Consider the following 19,667-nt stretch of genomic DNA (forward strand, 5'->3'; position numbering starts at 1 on the left):
GAAATTAGCCCCGTTCATTCGTAAACGTGTGCAGAACTAGCAATGGCGCACGACAAAACTCGCGTTGCACCTAACGAGAGAGAGAGAGAGAGAGAGAGAGAGAGAGAGAGAAGGCTGAGCTACCTTTCTTTTTTTTTCCTTTTTTTGCAAACCACAACCACGTAATCAGCCGAAGCTACGAACAACAAAGTTGCTTGCAAAGACCCACCTGAAGGTACCGCCGGACGATCGGCTGCGCGCACACGCGCACACGCACGCCCCCAAAGAAGTCCCTCCAAATTTAATTAAAAAAAACATTAATTATTTCCCAACACTTCCCCCTTGGAAGCGAAAAGCGCCACTGACAGGGTTTCTTATTCGGTGGTTTTTCCTCTATTTCTCCTCCAGGGGCCTCCAATCCAAACTGATGGATCACCGCATCCCATTGGCTCTCCGCGTCTTTTACAGGATCAGATTTCTGCCCGTCACTCAGACTGCCTCTCACCCCTCAGGGAAAAAGGGAAAAGACGGATCCTCCCGGATTTCGGCAGGGGATTCGACGGGTCGTTTACTTCGTCATTTGATCGTGTGTGTATGTATATATATATATTAAAAAATAAAAAGACAGGTCCTCCGAAATAAACTCTCCTTTACGCAAAGGATCTGTGCGACTCTCGGATTCACAGCACCTCTTCTAGACAGACCGGGGCCCCCAGATCCGGTAATTTTGCGCCCCCGACCCCAGCACGAAATGACTCTGTTAAACAACTTGGAGGGACACCCCCCCCCACCAACCCACAGTGCCAGCAATTGCACGCACTAAATGTAACAAGTGCGATTTGTTTTGTGTGTTTATCATCAATTCTGTGTCCAGATACAACCCCAGCCGGTGGCCGGATTCTGGCCCAAAGCTCTCCACCAAGTCCGCAGCCTAATATGAAGAACTTGCTTGTGGGGGAGACAAGTCGAATGCCAGCTGATTTCCTACTTTAGACCACACTGCAAAGGCCGTTGCACACAAGCAACGTGAAATTAACACTGTAGTTGGGTTTAGGATTGTTTCACCAGCGTGTTGTAGGAATATAGGAAGCTGCCTCATATTCCAAATCAGACCACTGGCCCATCCAGCTTAGTATTACCAACACTGACTGGCAACAGCTCTCCGGCAGGGGACATTCCCAGCCCTCCTCGGTGTTGCCAGGGTTTGGACGCGGGCCCTTCTGCGTGATGCTTCCCGGTCTACTTTCTGGAACTATCAATAATGGCAGGCAACTTTGTTGCATTGTTTTCAACGTTTCCTAAAAAAAACGTTGTTGTTGAGGCAAGCCTACCTAAACATGTACAGTGGTACCTCGGGTTAAGTACTTAATTCGTTCTGGAGGTCTGTTCTTAACCTGAAACTGTTCTTAACCTGAAGCACCACTTTAGCTAATGGAGCCTCCTGCTGCCACCGTGCCGCTGGAGCCCGATTTCTGTTCTTATCCTGAAGCAAAGTTTCTGGGTTAGCGGAGCCTGTAACCTGAAGCGTATGTAACCTGAAGCGTATGTAACCCGAGTTACCACTGTAATTCTATTATATTTGTTCTTTAATTTACTCATCTTATCTCTATTACGCCTACTTGTTTCCAAAGTTTGCTTTCATTTGTTATTTTTCATCAGTATTTTATATTCTTCTTATGCGAACTGCTTAGAGGTTTTTTGCTGATCAAGAAGTGTATCCATTTCATTTTTTAAAAAAATATCATCAATAACTTTTATGCAATTTTTTCACCACCACATGTAAACGTTTCTGGTGACGTCAAAATGTGTACTGGTAGATCTTTGGGACAGGCCCTTTTTAATAGCAATGGGGAGCACTGGCCACGGAGAGAGAAAGCCTCTTGGCCTCAGCTGCTGGCCACACCAGAATCACAGAACTGCAAAGTTGGAAGGGACCATGAGGGTCATCTAGTCCAACCCTCTGCAATGCATGGGTCGGGACATGGGTCCCGAACCCACAACCCTGAAATTAAGCGTCTCATGCGCTACCAACTAAGGGTGTGAACTGCTTTGCAAGAAGAAAGCAGCTGGCTGGCTGCAGAAGATTCCATCTGCTTTCCTGCACACTTGGAAAGGAATGTGGGTGGGCCTTCCTTTTCCCTCCTTTTGATTCTAGAGGCAGCCCTGCTGCTTAGTCCCCGCCCTCTCCTTTTGATTGGCCCAGTTGGAGAGGAAGAGACGGGGCAATGCTTACTGCCAGCAGCAGTGCCCCAAAAGAGGCAGCTGTGCTGTGGGGCACACACTCAGTTGCCCCGAAGATATAAAGGAGAAAGATTTATGACTGGTGGGTATGCATGCAAGTGAGTAAACCATCTTTCTTTCTGTCCACAGCTTCTTTCCCTATTTTATTTTAGTCCCGCCTTTTGTTTGTGTGTGTGCCCATGTTTTCGGCATTAGCGTTTTCAGATGCCCAGATTTTCTGCAACTCATTGTAGGCTTCTGAAGGTCATGGAGTGTTACTCCAAGCAACAAAGCATACATGCGCACATGCACACACAGAGAGAGAAAATGCCCAGGTGTATTATAGCAATATGCACACAAATTATTATGTGTATAATTGCAAAGTGAAATTTTCTGGATACACCCCTGAATACAGTGCAGGTGAAACCCTTGTAAGTTTTCAAGATCAGGAATCCTAACGTACTGCTTCTTATATCAAATATAGATCTTAAAGTAAATGATTATATGAATTTATGGGGGGGGGGGGGGCTTCCAGGTAAGAAAAAAATGACATTGACATGCAGTGCAGTGCAGTTAGTACATATTGCTACATCACTTTGAGATGTTTCGCAGGAACCAATTCATAAAAATGAATGAAATATAAAAGAGAACTGGAATATGGTGGGCTCAAAAGAACGTTCTGGCCCCTGGCCTCGTAAGTGTCTTTAAAAGGGGTCTACTCTGGGTGATTTGTACAAGATCAGCAAAAGTTTCTGACTTACCGGTAGTACAGTGGTGCCCCGCAAGACGAATGCCTCGCAAGATGGAAAACCCGCAAGACGAAAGGGTTTTCCGTTTTGGAGGTGCTTCGCAAAACGAATTTCCTATGGGCTTGCTTCGCAAGACGAAAATGTCTTGCGAGTTCCTGCGGGTTTTTTTTCCTTCCCCCCCTTTTTCTAAGCCGCTAAGCCACTTATCAGCTTATCCGCTAAGCCGATAAAGGCTGCTAAAAGCCGCTAATAGCACTAATAGCGCTAAGCCGTCAATGGGCTTGCTTCGCAAGACGAAAAAACCGCTAGATGAAGAGACTCGCGGAACGGATTAATTTCATCTTGCGAGGCACCACTGTAGCTTCACAATAGCAGCAACTAAAAAGAGTGTTCTCCCTACAATTATACTGCTGAAAAATGACTGCTTTGGGAGAAACGAGGAGTAGTTTTTTATGTGAAAGGACTTGTGTGGCTTGGTTTTGGTACTGACTGAAAATCCCTAGGCTTGAGCATGTGTACCTTAATGTAATTCCACCAGTTTAAGCCACTGTTTTGTGGGTTGGCTAAGATTGATTAATCTTGGGGGTGGGGTGGGGGTGGGACCAAGTAGATCCCAAATGCCTGAAATCTGGATTTGCATGGTGACAGTAGTGTGCGAGGGGTCCACTAGGACCACATGTACACAGAAACAAAACGGGTGTTAAGGTGGAAACAGCATGGTGTGTTTCACATCTCCCCTCTCCACCAGCCCAAGCACTGGGTGCACCCAGTGAAGCAAGGTGGAAAGTTTTCCAGTGTTTTATATTTTTCCCACGGGAAACTCAATGTTTCGTAAGTTCATTAGTAACAACGAAGGGATGTCAACTCTGCAAATATAGCATTAGGCAAGCTTGACAGTTTTGACTTTCGTTATGTTTTGTTGGCTGAATACAAGTAAGGCAAACATGCTAAATTAGATCACCCTCTAGGGCATCGGGAAATTTCCCGATGCAAAGCGCCCTAAGGAAATCAGCTTAATTTGCATAAAGGGAAACTTTCTGGATTTATTTTTTTCAAATTCGCATTCCGCCCCCCACAACCCCCCCCCCCACATCCTAGGGTGCATCCCCTCCCCTACTGAGTGTATATTCAGGTGATCTGCTTCCCCTGCTGGTCCTTCATGAGTTGAACTGTTCAAAAAGTGGCCTTATCTTCCTACTTTACAGTCCTCTGCATGAAGGGAGGCCGGATTTAAGTCCTGCTTAAAGTCATAAGAAGGGAGAGCAGGAAGCAGCTTGGAGCAGAATTTGCAGGTACACAGGTCACTTGGTCACAGACTTCTCCACTATGGAGAGGTCACCTGTATTTCCATTTATATCAAATTATATAGTATACTGTATTTTATATGATGTGCTGTATTTTAACAATGTATCTATGCAATTCTGCACAGTGTGCATAGAATACTTTTATTTCCTTTTTTGTTGAAATGACCAGGATAGTTGTGACAACAAATAAACTTTGAGATTGACATCAAATTTTGTAATATATATATATACAGTGGTACCTCAGGTTACAAACACCTTGAGTTACAAACACTTCAGGTTACAGACTCTGCTAACCCGGAAGTAATACCTTGGGTTAAGAACTTTACCTCAGGATGGGAACAGAAATTGCGTGGCGGCAGCGGGAGGCCCCATTAGCTAAAGTGGTACCTCAGATTTCAGGTTAAGAACGGACCTCTGGAACGAATTAAGTTCGTAACCAGAGGTACCACTATACACACACACACACACACACACACACACACACACACACACACACACGACCCACCACGGGTCTAGTCTATTGTTTGAGGGCCCCCCCCCCAAAAAAAAACCATGGAACTGACTCTGGTAGCTCTTCCCAGTGAGCAGGTTGATAGTCATCTGCAGGCATGAAGCTAGGCCTTTTTTTCACTAGGGTCAAAGACCCAGCCTGGCGCGTGCGCGCGCGCACACACACACACACACACATGTGCATTTGTTTACACACACAGAGGCTGGGAGCCTCAATGGCGCCCCTGGAGACTTCACCCGGGCCAAAAAACAAACCAACTGGCTAGCCCCCCTGTAGCTATGGTTCTGGCCTGCAGTCACTGCCTGGTTCTGCTGCTTGCTCACCTGCTGCTTTGCATTTGCAGAAAAGAAGGGGAAGCATTTCACCAGTAGCACCAGTTCCTCCTCCCACTTTCAAGGGCATAAGGGTGGGACCTAGCTGGGCAGTAGGCACACCGCAGCTCTTCTCTGAGCATGTTCCTGCCGGCAGCTGTCAAGATGGTCAGAAGCACGGACGGGTGCAGTCAAAACTCCTGCAAATCCAGTCCTTGCTCATTTCTGCGAAGGCACTTCATCCTGGCACCCGGGTCGCAGCTGATTCCCAGTGGGAGTTTGTGTTCAGGTTAATGCACTCCCCCTCCTCCTTCTACATTCTACATACATATAAAATATATCATTTGAGAAAGACTTCCAACAAAAGTTCTAAATAATTGGTCATATTGCTGCCATAGTTTTGTCGCTGCACTGCTGTTGTTACTGTTATTGGTTATGATATTGTGAGTTGCCTTGGTTAGGCTGTGCCCAATAAACACTTTTATAAATAAATGAGTCAAAGGGGAAATATATTAACGTAAAGCCCCTACTGTTGATAGTAGGTTTTTCTCTCTGTTTTAGGGGTTAGTACTAATTTGCTGGTGTCCCCCCCACCATTATTTATTTATAGAAATTATATTCTACCTCTCCTCATTTCTCCAGTTTCTGGACAGACCTCAAGGGCCGCCCCACTAAGAGCAAATTAAAGTAATCCATCTGGGAGGTCAGTAGTGTTGAATGACTGTGGTCAAGCTACTGGCAATTGACTGAGTTTTTATTTTCTGGATTAGGGAAGTCTACAAAGGCAGCTGGTTTCAAAACGCCATACAAAGAACTATGAGACTTCCACTAATTTAGGAAGTGTGTGTGTGTCTGTTAGTTATAAAGGTAATCTGCAAATGGCAGTCACTCTGAATGGAAATTTACAATTTGGCCCAATTTCAGAACGGGAATGGAAGAAGTGAGAAAACAAGGGCTTGACGTTTGTTTGCATGTGTTTCGAAATCGAATCTTGATTGAGAAAGAGAATTAAAGGAAAGAAATAAATGTTCCCAATAAGAGCAATGGTCTCAAGGTGAAGTTTCAGCTTCACAGACACCTAGGTTTGGGGGCTGCTGCCGTGTTTGCACATTGCAACGTTCTAAAACCTGTAGAGAATATTTGCAGTCAGTTTGCATAGATTGCCACTGAATCCCAATTGCTGGGAAGGACCAGTGGGAGAGAGCTAGTGCTCTCATGCTCTGCTTGTAACCTTCCCAGAAGCATCTCAGAGGAAGGAAGATGCAGGACTAGATGGTCCTTCGCTCTCATCCAGCAGGATGCTTCTGATGCCCAGATTTCAGATACAGGTGCTGCAGATGCTCCCTTAACTGGTTCAGCTCCCCTCTTCATTCCAGCGGGGTAACCAATCCATATAATAATTATTTTGCACGTACGGATGCTTCTTTTCTGAATTCTTTCACCGCAATTGCTACCACCACTAGAGTCCCCACCCCCCACCCCAAAGTCCTGGGTCAGGAGGGAAGGAAGAAAAACACACACTTCAGAAACTGCAACACTCCAGAAAAATTACAGGAATAAAATTTCAATGCAGGCCCTAGCATAGGAAAGGCTGGCATTGGCATTCTCTGGACATTGTTAGACTACAACTATTATTTGTTGTTGTTGTTGTTATTTATTAATAGAATATTATTTATTAAATTAATATTATGTATTAAATTAATACAATGATTAATATATTGATTAATTCCACTGGGTTGCTCAGACACGTGACTAAGCTGAAAGGCAGTTTGAATACTTGCCAATCTGATTCCTCCAGAACGAGAATTTAGAATAGGGTTCATTTATGCCGGCTTTCTGTAGTTAGGATTGCTCCATTAGACAGGTTTAATTAGAGCAATTCTATACCACACCTTTGTACACTGTTATCAGGAGAAAAATCAGCTTATTCCCATAAAAGTTATCTTACAATGTTAGTCTTCGTAGTCAGTCTTCGTTGGCTGGGGCTAATGGGAATTGTAGTCCAAAACACACACTTTGAGAAGCCACTAGATCTCCTCTTGTCTTTTTCTGCAGCAGAGCAATGTGATTACTCATCTGGAATCTGAATATGGACATCCCTTCTAACATTTGAAACTATAATGGTGGCTACCAGTTGCATCCGCTTTCCTCTCACTCTTTTCTCACAACTTCTGGGGGAAGGTGTGGGGGCGGGGGGGGATGCCTCCTGCTTTTCAGCAAATCACATTTCCCCCTTTCGTTCTTTTATTAGAATTGTGCCAGGACACACACTGAGCATTAGAACATGGTGTACAAACAAGCTGAGAACACCGTCTACATTTCAAAGAGTGAGGTAGATACGTGGCAGGCGGTACATACAAGATTTCTGCCGCTGCCAATCCACTTCTCCTTCGTCATTCTAAATCAGTAAAGTTCTTAGCAGCACCTGTTATCCAACATTTCAAATATATATATTTAAAAAGTTGAGTTTCAGAAAGAAAAGTCATGTCGTTTTCTCGCCCTTGCTCCCCCCGCCCCACCCCACACCTTCGCCTTCTTTTTCTTAGTATTTCCAAACATAAAGCTTTGATTTCCCCTAATAAAATAGCTGGATTCATTGCATGGAAAAGTAAATTAATCTGCAATCTCCTTGCACTGGCAGAGAGTGCTTGATCAGATCAGATGTGGCCCAGGCTGAACGATAGCTCCTTCATTAGCCAAAGTTTGTTTTTTTTTCCATTTTTGGTGCACTTGTCACGTCACATCGGTAGCTTTCTCGATATCTGCGCACCAAGAACTTGAGTAAAATAACAGAGTACAGTAACTTGGCGTTTGCAAGCATGAGTTTCCTCATCTTCTTGACTCTTGCAGAGACCAAAAATCAATACTGTCTCTTTGCTGGAGATTGAAAGTCACTGCTGATTCAATGGAAATGAGCACTCAAGAGCAATTATATTGTTTCACAGTGCTTACCACAATATCCTAGGCTTCTGTATTAGAAGCACTTACCATTCCTACTTCCAAAGTCATGCAAGAGTGCCTTGCTGCTACAAACAATGGTTCCTGTGCGGAAGAAAAGAGGGCAGGCGGAAGTACCAGGGGGTGGTTTCGGACAACCTTCTTCCTGAATCTGGGGCCCTACAGATGTTTTAGACTACAGTTCCCATCAGCCCCATACAGCCTACAGGTGTGCACACTGTAGGCATGGATGCCAGGAGAAGGAGCTGCTCAGCAGGCATGGTGTTCGGCAGTGCTGTTTTTCTTAAAAAAAGGTGCTGGAATTTACCATGAACACCTCCCTTGTCCTCTTAGAATGGCAATGGTACCCACCTGAGAGATGCCGGAACTGAGTTTCTGTGAGTTCCAGTTGAAAAAAAGACCACAGGCCAATTGGGTGTGGCTCCACTGCCCCCTTGCATACCATTTTCACACAGGAGAGTAATGCCTGGATGTGCATATCAGATCCAAAAATTTAAAAATGAAGCTCCTTTCATGCTGCTCTTAACCACCTCTGACTCATGGCATTACACATGATCCACTATGCCATGGGGTGGGGGAGCAAGCCACTCGCCACATCCCTGTCCCTCCTCGTGCATGTTGATTTTACCCACAAGACCTGGAAATGGCTTTTTATGCAAGCCACCTTGGGGATCCTTTGGAATAAGGAAGCGGGATAACAACCAAATAGAAGGCACAGAAACATCATAAATACATGGGCTATATAGCTGGCATGATGCACTCGTTAGAAACAAATGTATCTGCCGCTTCTGTTAGCAAATAATGCACCAACACTTGCTTTTCACCTATTCCTGTGAACTGCTTTTAAAAAGTCCTATTCTTTTGACAATTAGTCTCAGACCTTCAAGAATTGATCCAAAGAGTCAAAGGGAAAGTCAATTCATGATGTAGCCCCTTTATGGGCTGCAACTGTGCCTTACTTCTGGAAGTACTATAAGGGTGAGAAGGAGTTCAGCTTCCGCAGCTATTTAAGCCTGCACTTGTCTGTACAAACTGCCAAAAAGGAAACCAATAAAACCTCAAGAATGGCGGGGATGATAACAAGCTTAGCCCTATAACAGTTGACTTCCCTCCCCGCCTCTCAACTGGTTTTGATTTCCCTCTCTCTCTTCAGTCAAGATTCCTAACCGCTATTTTTATATCTGGACAGCGCCGTCTTAATAGCTGGGGTGCTTTATAAATAATGAAATAATCATAAAAGAAGTCTCCGTCGTTATGCTGAAGCATTCGATTTAAAAGTACAAAGCTGCAAAAAAAAAAAGTATCAGATAAAGCTCATGAAAGAACCCCATTGAGATTCTGGGGTTTTATATACCCAAAATAAATTCCCTTTGTCTTTCAGAGAGTCCATAATTCATCCATCCCATTTCATAGTAAACCATCCACTCCAGCAGACCTGTCATAGTCATGTTCTTGGACTCCAACTCACATCCATCCCATCCAACATGACCAATGGTCAGGAGTGATGGGAGTTGTGGTCCAGCAACATCCAGGGGTGACCACACTGGCTAGCGTTTGATTTGTTTGAACAATTTGTTTGTTTGATTTGTTTGCTTCTTATCCAATGTTTGCTGGAACCTGCTCTCTGAACCCTTTTGGAACCATTTTGGTGAAAAGCTACCTACAGCCTAGAATTAAAAACAGCTTCTAGACTCAGTTCCCAAAGTGGCCTTCCCCTTGGGAAGAGTGGGAGAGAGGTCTCCAGCGAAGTAGCACATACATTGAGTGAACTGCATCCCAGTTGGGTTTCGCATGCTTATCCAGTGATTTCAATGTCTGTGGCCCTTCGGACATTGATTCACAACAGCTCTCGTTATCTCTGGCCCTCTGCTGCACCGGCTAGAGATGATGGCAGCTGGAGTCAGACAATACCCATAGCGCCACAAGTTCCTCATTCTCAAGTTAGAGAATATCAAGTTTCAGGTCTTGCGAAAGCCCTCTGACTGATACCTCCGCACTGTAGGTGTAGTTGAACAACAACTCTTATCATTCTTGGTAATTGGCCATGCTGTTGGGGACTGATGGGAGTTGTAATTCCACAACATCTGGAAGACCATGTGTTAGCCACCCCTGATATATGCCTTGCTGTCTGGTAATCATTTTTTTTTATAGAAGGAGAGCAACCAAAAATCAACAGCAGAACCCACGTGTCAGTTTGCCCTGTGACTATATCGGCTCAAGTCACTTGTGGAACGATAACATCCCTAGGCATTGCAACAGAATCAGAAGCTTCCCTTATTCAGCTGCTTACATTTGTTCTTGTTTACACTGTGTCTCGTTTTTGATAGGAAGTTTACTTTCTAGCGTTCCTGTTTGAAAATCCAACAGTGGTGAAGAAAGACACACTGCCCTTTGATTCGTGCCAGCAAGTGCAGTGCAGTGGCTAATAAAATAGCTTTCAAGCACTTCTTTTCCAAGCTACAAATACGGTCTTTAATTGCATCTGTGGCAAAGATCCTAGTCATGCCTCAGGCCTATTTATATGGCATGATGTGTATTCCATATACAATGATACAGATATGTGACATGCCTTCTGTAAGGTAAGCAATTCCACATTCCAAGTACAACTCAGTGTGCCCATTTAATGCAGAATTCAAAAGGTCATCTATAAGATAGTCATAGCAGGCCTTTGAGTTCCTCATTAAATCAGGTGCTTTCCCCACACCTAATCATTTTGAAACCAAAGGTAATAATGATGCCATTTCTGTAAGTTTGGCAGCTTCGTTGGTTTGTCAGGTCTGATTAGCTCTTCAACATCACTTGGGCTGTCCCAAAAGATTTCTGGCTCAAACGATCCCATTGGCAACAGCTTTGCTCCTGTTTACTCCTGGCACAGAGGATGGCAACAGAGTTCTGAACTGTATCTGTACAGTTAATTGGGATGGGACATCTTGACTGCAGTCCAGTGGCTTCCTGGTTACACGGTTCCGCGTCAAGTGCTCTTGCATTTGCATCAGTGGGCTTTGAACAGAAAAAGGCAATTCTGCGCATATCAAGTATTTTCTCCTTATGGAAGACAACAGGGAGCACCAGCTTGCCTGCAGCTCGAGATGACACACCTTGCTTTGAATTTTGTGTGCAAAGGCCTTGCACTAGTTTCCTAATCAGGCTATTTGAAGGATGTCAAAACTAAGAAGAAGAAGAAAGCAGAAACAAAGTCATGTTCCATAGATGTGCTTTCCACAAGTAGCCAAAGTCATAATCTGAAATTTATTGAATGAATTGGTAACTGGAGACCAGTTTACATAACCATCTTATGACCCTGAATCTCACCTTTGTACCATGCCACTGGTGAGCCAATCGTGCTTAGAATTACATTTTAGCTGCCTACCCGTTAAGTTTGGTGTGTGTAGGTATTCAGAGCTGTAGAAGCTACTGTAAGTGTTATCTTTGACAATCAAGAATGAACTTTCTGCCATGTGCATTGCTTGGGCTGGACAACAATCTAGGTATTCCAATGTTTAACCCATTATGTTTTATTTATTCAGCACTTAATTTTTTTGTGAGAAGTCCTAGCCAGTGATTCATATTCTAAAGAAACAAGACATTTGAAATGGAAACAATAGATCTCTTTATTGTAATCAAATGACTGTCCCTTGCCAATTCTGAGTTATAATATTCACAGAGAATGCCAGTGTGGTTGTAGTCATTAGAATGCTGGACCAGCACCTGGGAGACATGGGTTCAGATCCCCATTCAGCCATGAAGCTCACTGGGTGACATAATGCCAATCACATGGCCTCTTAGCCTAACCTACCTCACAGGGTTGTTGGGAGGATGAAATGAAATGGGAAGCGGGAGAACCATGCATGACTCCTTGGGAGAAAGTAGGGATATAGATGTAATAAATAAATAAGAAATTAAACCATGTTGCTCCCAATGAAGTCACTAATAATGTAGATTTAAGAATGACTGAATACGCTAAGCATTCTGTCCTGCCTTAGAAGGCTTTTGAAGGTTTGCTGGGACAATGAATGTAAAACACCGTGAAGCCTAGAAATCCCCTGTGTTATTATCATTAGACTTTAATCCCTTAAAAAAAATTCTTTTTGGTAGAAAACCCCCTAATGTCAGCTACCTGCAGGTCAGTGATATCTCAACAAGAGCCACACAGCTTCTTTTAAACAACTTCCTTAATCTTGAGCATGGTAGAAAAACTGGTTGTGATTTTAATTACCCAAATAGATGTAATTTCCAGAAGGACAATATCAATTGTATTGAAAAGCCAGATATAGTCCACTAAGATATCTTGCCTCATTGACAAGACAATACATAGCTTCTGGAGCCAGCCTGTAGTGCTGACTTAAGTTCCATTAATATTATAAAGGGATTGTCCTCCCTTTAATTGCCAAGCTATTATCATGCCAACGCAAGGTCTTGGGGGAATTCTACTCCTTACAACTATATTTTGTTGCATCTGGCATCATCCAACAAAAGAAAACTGAACTGTAATCAAAAGAAACAGAAAGCCTGTTAATTCTGAAGCAGAAAATAGAGATTAAAAAGCATTTATCAATACAAAGAGTACATCTTGTTCACACGCAACAGAGTAAAGCTTCTTCAAGAGATCCCCAATGGTATCAGTCAGGAACTTTAGACAGGACTTAGAGAGTCTTGTAGAGATCCAGTGTGGTCTAATGGTTAGAGCACTAGACTGGGACCTGGGAGTGGGTTCAAATCCCCACTCAGCCATCATGAAACTCACAGGATGACCTTGGAGCAGTCACTATATATATAAAATGGGGATAGGGAGAATTGTGTTTGCCACCTCGAGCTCTGGTTGGATATAGGTGTTCTAATAATACATTTGGTCTGCCATAGAATTTCCACCCTCCCCTTTTAAACACCCCTGAAATTTCTCCTTTCAAACTGAAACTGCTTAAACCAAGAGATAACGTACGGATTGCCAGCCAAAATGGATTTTTCCCTTATGGTGTAATTTGGATTGTTTAATTGTGGAACAGCCAAATGTGAATTTTGTGACTAGCAGCAGTTACAAATAATAAAAAAAAAAGTATCAGCTGCATATTTTATCCTTTATCTCTCCCCCCCCCCCCAATCTTCCTTTCTCTCTGCTCCCTCTCCGTTTTTCATTTTTACATTCATTTAATGCAGTGTATCCTACTGTGGCTTCGTGCCTCTGGATTTGACCCTGTAGCCCCTTGTGTACAGAAGTAGCTGTGCTCAAATGAGTAGCACATTTCGGTTCACTAGGATGACGCTTGAGAGCCAAGTTGCTTGTCTGCCTAAGTGTTTCCAGGACTCAGCCACCAGTAATTAAAAACAAAAATCTTGAGAGACAGCCAAGGCATTGCATAACTACGACACATGCACTTTTTATTACCCTTCCATAGATTCTTCCCTTGCCAAAGGCATAAAGGAACAATGACATTGGCTCAAGGCCATCTCTAGAAGTATCCCATACATGTCAATGAATGTATCTCACACTTGCATAAAGTGACTTCTCAACTTCCATTCAGCCCTGCCAATTGCAGCATTTCATACCCTTCCATTGATAGTATAATGGATTAGTGTCTCCTGTACTTCCTCTGACTTCTGAGCCATTATGATGTCAATGGAAAAAGTCTTATACAAATTCTCCCACTCAAAGACGACATTTTAACACCCATATTTTAGATTTATATATGCAGTGATGCTAATGCTCTCATCACCCCGATATATTATATTACACACGCACACATACACACACACATTCCTTTAGCTATTGACAGTTTGCAACTTATTTTAAGCTGAAACGCAAAACCGTTTTGGGTTACTCAGGAAGCCAGTAAGTAAGTGCACATTCCAGAAGAGCCTTCAGTTCCTGGAAAGAACACCCATTCAATTCAATGGGACTTGCATTAGGGACACTGCTGGTGGAACATGTCCTTTAATAACACATGTATAATACGATCATTATGGGATTCTGCTCATTGCTCTGACGCAACCTAGTCAGATGGGCAGGGTGCAAATAAAATTATTATTATTACTATTACTATTATTATTATGTCAACAGTCCAGAGGGCTGCTGGTGATCAATAATCCAAATATTGCTACCTCTGAATCCATTGTCAGGCCAATCCGGTAACAAGACTCTGACACTGGCTTATCAGGACTGAGGGGTGCAGTCTAGCTGCATTTAGGGTGTGATCCTGGCGTTTCTGTGTGCTGCTCTGGTTCGCCAGAAGCGGCTTAGTCATGCTGGCCACATGACCCAGAAGTTGTACGCCGGCTCCCTTGGCCTACAGAGCGAGATGAGTGCTGCAGCCCCAGAGTCGGCCACGACTGGACCTAATGGTCAGGGGTCCCTTTACCTTTATGTCAAACAAACATTCCCCATACTCCTCCCCAGGGGCTGGAAAAGGGTTAGTTTAACCTCTGGTTGGCTAGTCAAACTGTATTACTGTATCATGAAATGATGCTTGTCCAAAAAGTGTGTCACCAACTTGAAAAGTTTGGAAAGCTCTGGACTAGATGATCCTCAGAGTCCCTTTGAACTCTACAACTTTGTGATTTTAAGGTGCAAAGACTTCAATATGGTGAGCAATAGTTCAGATGACATTTGCTGTGGACACTTCCAGGCTTGCTACCTTGGGGTGGAATCCTGACAAATTCAGGACATGCAATTATGGTGGATTATATGTTGCATTTTTACATATAATGAAGCAGAAGTGTTCATTGGATTTAAGTGGGGCAACCCAGTCAGATGGGCGGGATATAAGTAAGTAACAACTACTACTAATTAATAATAATTTCTTTATGGGGGGGAATGTTATCTGCCTTGAATATCTATTTTTTAGATAAATAAAATAGTTACTGCTTCTTGATAGCAAATGACTGATGAGGGTAAAACAAAACCCTGTCATTTCTCTCTCGCTCTTTCTTTCTCTGCGTAGAGTCAAAACATATAAAATTTTTCCTGGGATGGGGATGCATATTCTCAATCAATAACTAAAACCTCATGTTACACAAAGGAGAGCAAGCCATTTTCTTTTATAATAGATTTCAGAAAGTGACCACACTTTGCATTTCCTGCCTTTATGGCGGTTTTGGGTTTTGAAAGTCCCATCAATACAAAGCAAAGAACAAGTGTAGCACGAACGAACGAGCCCGTACAGGAGAAAGGAAAGACACGAAAACTCACAGCAAGGGAAGAAGCAGACAGATCTATGCCTCAGGTCAGGTTTCAGTCTGACCTCTGTCTCCATGTATGTGGTCATGTTACCACAAAGTGCTTCAGGCAAGTGGCAATCGAGATGTCGGCAAGGTGGGCCTGTTGGCATCTAAGTCACACATAAAGCTGAGTGGTAAGCAACAATCTCACCCTGTTCTTAAAAAAAAATAATTATCTCAAATGATACAAGTTGAAAGGTTTGATTTGAAGCATGGGCATAGTCAACAGGGGGGACAGGGAGTGGCAGCTGTCCCCCCAATCAATACAAATCAATAAAAAGACATAGCAAACTGAGGTTCTGCCCCCCCAAACAAAAGGCCTGTCCCCCCTAACAAGAATCTTGGCTACGCCCATGATTTGAAGTCAACAGGTAATAAAGCCAAAGTTTCCATAAAGCAACAGGGGGAAGGGACATAGAGCGTCTGCCTGTCATGAACTGGCAGGACAATGGGGAGGAGAAAATCCCAGTGAGGGGTGTAGCCATGACTGGTACACACCAGGGCAAGCAGGGGGTGGAGAAGGAAAGGTTGGGGGGTGTAGAAAGTACTCACAGGGCAACAGAGAAGGGCAAGGGGATGGGGGACTGTTCACAGGAACCCGAGGAGCAGGACTCAGAGCCAGAGGGTCCCCTGTCTCCATGAATGTGGCAGGCTCTGAGGTGTAGGAAGCAGCAGGAAGGGCACTCTAGGAGGCTGAGTCAGGCTGAGTCAGCTCCCTAGCTGGCCAGGTGGGGCTCGCTAGCTCCCGGAGGAGGTGTGTGATTCCTCCTCTGGAGGAGGCTTGGAACAGGTGAGGGTCACTTGCCTCGTCAAGCCCAGATGTTACAATCAGCATGCAAAGTACAGAAGGGAAGCAGAGCTGAGGTGCTGGGTTTGCTCAGTTTGTGGCTTAGACTGTGCTTTTCAGGACTGAGCTCCAGGTTCCCTGACCCTGGACTGGATTCAGAGGCAGGAACCTGGCCTGACTGTTGGACTTGCTGTTTTGAACCTGGACTGTGTTTCCTGACATGTTGGACTGCCGGGCTGTTTGCCCTTGGGACTGTATACACCAGTGGGACTGGTCACCAGGTGTGCCAGGGTTCAGGACAGTGCCTTGCATGCAGAAGGCTGCCAGTTCCATCTCCAGCATCTCCAGGTAAGTGTGGGAGAGAACTCTGCCTGAAATTCTGCAGAGCTGCTGCCAATCAGTGACAATCATGCTGAGCTAGATGGACCAATGGTCTGAGTCAGTAGAGGATAGATTCCTATATTCCTTTCCAGGAGCCCAATTGGTATCTCCCCAAAAGTGTCAAACACTCTAGCCATATGGCACGCCTCACAAAGTGTGTTTGCCATTCCCAGAAGGCTGCAGCTGGAGGGGTTGGTTCACTCCAATTCCTGAACAACCCACCTGGCTCTTCTGCTAATCTACAGTTGACTTTAGTTGAGATTGCTGCATTGCAGTGTTTCTCAACCTTTTTCCAACCGTGCCCCCTTCTAACCTTGTTTCCTTCCTACGGGCCCCCTGTCCTACCGGTAGACAGGTAGCTATTTTGTTTGTAAATAGAACATGTTTTGTTTCTAATTTTTTAATAAATATATAAATTATTTAATTTTACCTGTGGCCCCCCTGGAATATCCTGGGGGTATTATCCTGAGTAATATCCTGGGGCCATATGCCCTGTGATTGAGAAACTAGATTAGGTAATCCTTGCAGTCCCTTCCAACTCTTCAGTTCTATGATTCTATTCTCCATACCACCAGCATGGCTGTTAGCTCACAGAATTATGAAATTGGAAGGGATATCAAAGGTAAACTACTCCAACCCCCTGTTGATGTAAGAAATCCATTGCTACAGCATCCCTGCTGTGCTTCCATGGGGTATAGACACATTGTTTATGGTCCCATCTACGCTATACATTTAAAGCAGTTTCATACCACTTTGAACAGCTTTCCGCAAAGCATTCTGGGAGCTGTAGTTTGTTAAGGGTGCCAAGAGTTGTTCGGAAGCCCCAATACCCCTTGCAGAGCTAGGCTTCCCAGAATTCCCTGGGAAGAGGGGTGTATTCACTCTGTCAATTATAGCTCTGTGAGGGACACCCAGTAACAAAAGTCATTGATTGTAATTAGGTCGCATTGATTTCAAAGGAAAAGAAGTACTGCAAACGTAGACTGGCTCCAACTCATGTACTTTAATGTTTGAATGATCTTTGGGGTTGTACAGATTTCATGTAATTTTCAAAAATATAATGAAAGCAAACAAAATCTCTTTCATTAGGAGAGGTTACAAGACTTCTTTCCACATGGATCACACTATTCCTCTATCACTAGCCTACTAAGCCAAAGGCATCTGACCTTTCCAGTGAAAAGGGTTCCCTAAATTGTTTCCTGTTTTGCAAAGTCTGGGCAGGCATTCTTCAGCCAGCAAGCGGTGTGGGGGTGAATGTTGCCAAAGCCGAGGCCTCAGGAACTGTTTGTACTGGGGAGAAAACAAGGTTTTCTGCTAAGAAAGGGTTGAAAGATCAGGAAATATGGGCAAACTAACAGCTCAAATGAGAATTCTGCTCTAGTACCAAGAGATAAAACACCACTTAGGTATTTGTACTCCGTATCAGAGCTGAAAATGGTACCCTGAAGAACGGTTAAATGAATCCTTGCAAAAGCCCCAAACAAAAAACAAACCCTAGTTTCACAATTTAAAAGAGTAATGGTTTAGGGAAGAATTGTTTATGCCTTTGGATGGATTTTTCTTCTTCTCTCTGTCCCACCCCTCATAATTTACCCCTTCCTTCTATGTCATCTATGCCCCCTACCCTGGTTTTTTTTTTCCTTTTCCTCACTAGCTGGTAATAACCAACACAGGGATCTAAGTCATAGACAGTTGTGGTCAGTGGCTGTAGGACAGTGGTAGAGCACCTGTTTTGCAGGGAGAAGGTCTCAGGTTCAGGTTCAATTCTCACCATCTCCAGGTCAGGATGGAAAGGACTCCTGTAAAATTCCGGAGAGCTGCTACCAGTCAATGTAGACAATACTGAGCCTGATGGAACAATGTTTTGCTTCGGTATAAGGCAGCTTCCCATGTTCTTATATAATTAGTAAGCACAGGAACCAATGGTCTTCACTGGCATTTCATAGTTTATGAGAACTGTATTCTGCTAAGTAATTTTAAATTTACATATAATATGTATGTGTGTGTGTGTGTGTGTGTGTGTGTGTGTGTAATCTGCTCTTCAAAGTGGATCCCGGTAGATTGATCCAACCACTAGAGGCATCAGAGGATCAGACTAGTAGTTCCAATTTATTGGTTAATCCCAACGGTTTCCAGCATTTACGACACATCGTTAAAAGGAAATCGGAGTTTACATGATGAGGAAGAAAACCTCATAAAATCACAAGAAACATAAAAAGCAGGGAAATGTAAGGGTTCTTAGGCAAAATAGCCCCTTTATGCAACAATTTATAGCTAATAGACTGTTTACCTTGAGATGGATAGATTTCGAATAAGATAGCCACACTTACCTCGCTTGCAGATGCCCTGTTGATTGAGCCTTTGTCTTGATTTATTTGCACAGCGTTTGTGGGAGTGTTAAATGACATCAGCCTTCGCTGTGATTTGATTGTGGGGAGGTTATACAATGTCGTGTCAAGCAATTGTCATCCCACACTTTCCTGTACATTTCTCCCATCATTTTGTTTATCTCAGACAGTCCAGTTTTGGAGGAGGAGTGGGTTCATTGCACAAGAGTGTGTTTTAATGGTGCAACCTGAATAGGGCAGGATGTAACTGCATCCATACTGTCCAAAAATAGCAACTGGAAGCCCCCTTAGATCCCATTGACCTGTATGTGAAAAGGAAGACAGATTAAATTCCCATTGATCTCAATGAGTACCAAGATCAGCTAGCCATGTCTAGTGGATAGTTTGCAAAACCCATTTGGCTTTCAAGCCATTTCAAAATGGAGTCAGCCACTTGGGATCTGGGCTTCTAAGCAGACCTAGGTAACCATTTGCTCCATGCAGACAGGTAGTTGTCATGAAAAGAGCTGGCTACCTTCTTCCCAAGAGCTACTTGGATTTGCAAAGAGATGTTTCTTGTTTCTCTCCTCTGGTTTTGAAAATGCAGTTAATCAGAATAGGCAGAAAGCACTCTTTAGTGAAAGAGCTGATGAACTATCTGGTTGTAGAAGACTGTGGAAAGGCCATATCTCAAAAGGATCCCACTTGGTCCTTTGCATGCAGAAGGTCCCAGGGTCAATCTCTGACATCTCCTGGAACAATTGGGGGAAACACATCTGAAACACTGGAGAGCAGTTTCGAATTTGTGCAGACGGCACTGAGCTACATGGGCCAATGGTCTGAACTGGTACAGGGCAGCTTCCTATGTTTCTAAGAATAAGCAAATAAAGTCTGCACATCTCACGTAAATACAGGGTGAGTCCACAGC

The 19,667-nt window shown here is 43.8% G+C and overlaps 1 protein-coding gene and 2 long non-coding RNA genes across 4 annotated transcripts in view; 2 read left to right on the top strand and 1 right to left on the bottom strand.

The window, feature by feature from the left end:
• The window catches only part of ETV1 (ETS variant transcription factor 1), a 98,311-nt gene extending 97,945 nt beyond the window's left edge, over positions 1-366 (bottom strand). For both annotated transcript variants that reach the window (XM_079947924.1, XM_079947923.1), the window contains exon 1: positions 209-366. The gene's annotated coding sequence lies outside the window, so the exon portion shown is untranslated. The remainder of the gene's footprint in view (positions 1-208) is intronic.
• On the top strand, positions 81-638 carry LOC307199860. Its single transcript, XR_013832245.1, has 2 exons — positions 81-214; positions 388-638. It is a non-coding gene; the product is annotated as an uncharacterized lncRNA (long non-coding RNA).
• A 1,582-nt stretch (positions 639-2,220) lies between these two features.
• Positions 2,221-19,667, top strand: part of LOC307199864 — a 91,723-nt gene continuing 74,276 nt past the window's right edge. The window contains exon 1 of the long non-coding RNA XR_013832249.1: positions 2,221-2,318. This is a non-coding gene — a long non-coding RNA (uncharacterized lncRNA). The remainder of the gene's footprint in view (positions 2,319-19,667) is intronic.

The sequence above is a fragment of the Podarcis cretensis genome (genome assembly GCF_951804945.1).
Source record: "Podarcis cretensis genome assembly, chromosome: 12".
NCBI classification, from domain to species: domain Eukaryota; kingdom Metazoa; phylum Chordata; class Lepidosauria; order Squamata; family Lacertidae; genus Podarcis; species Podarcis cretensis.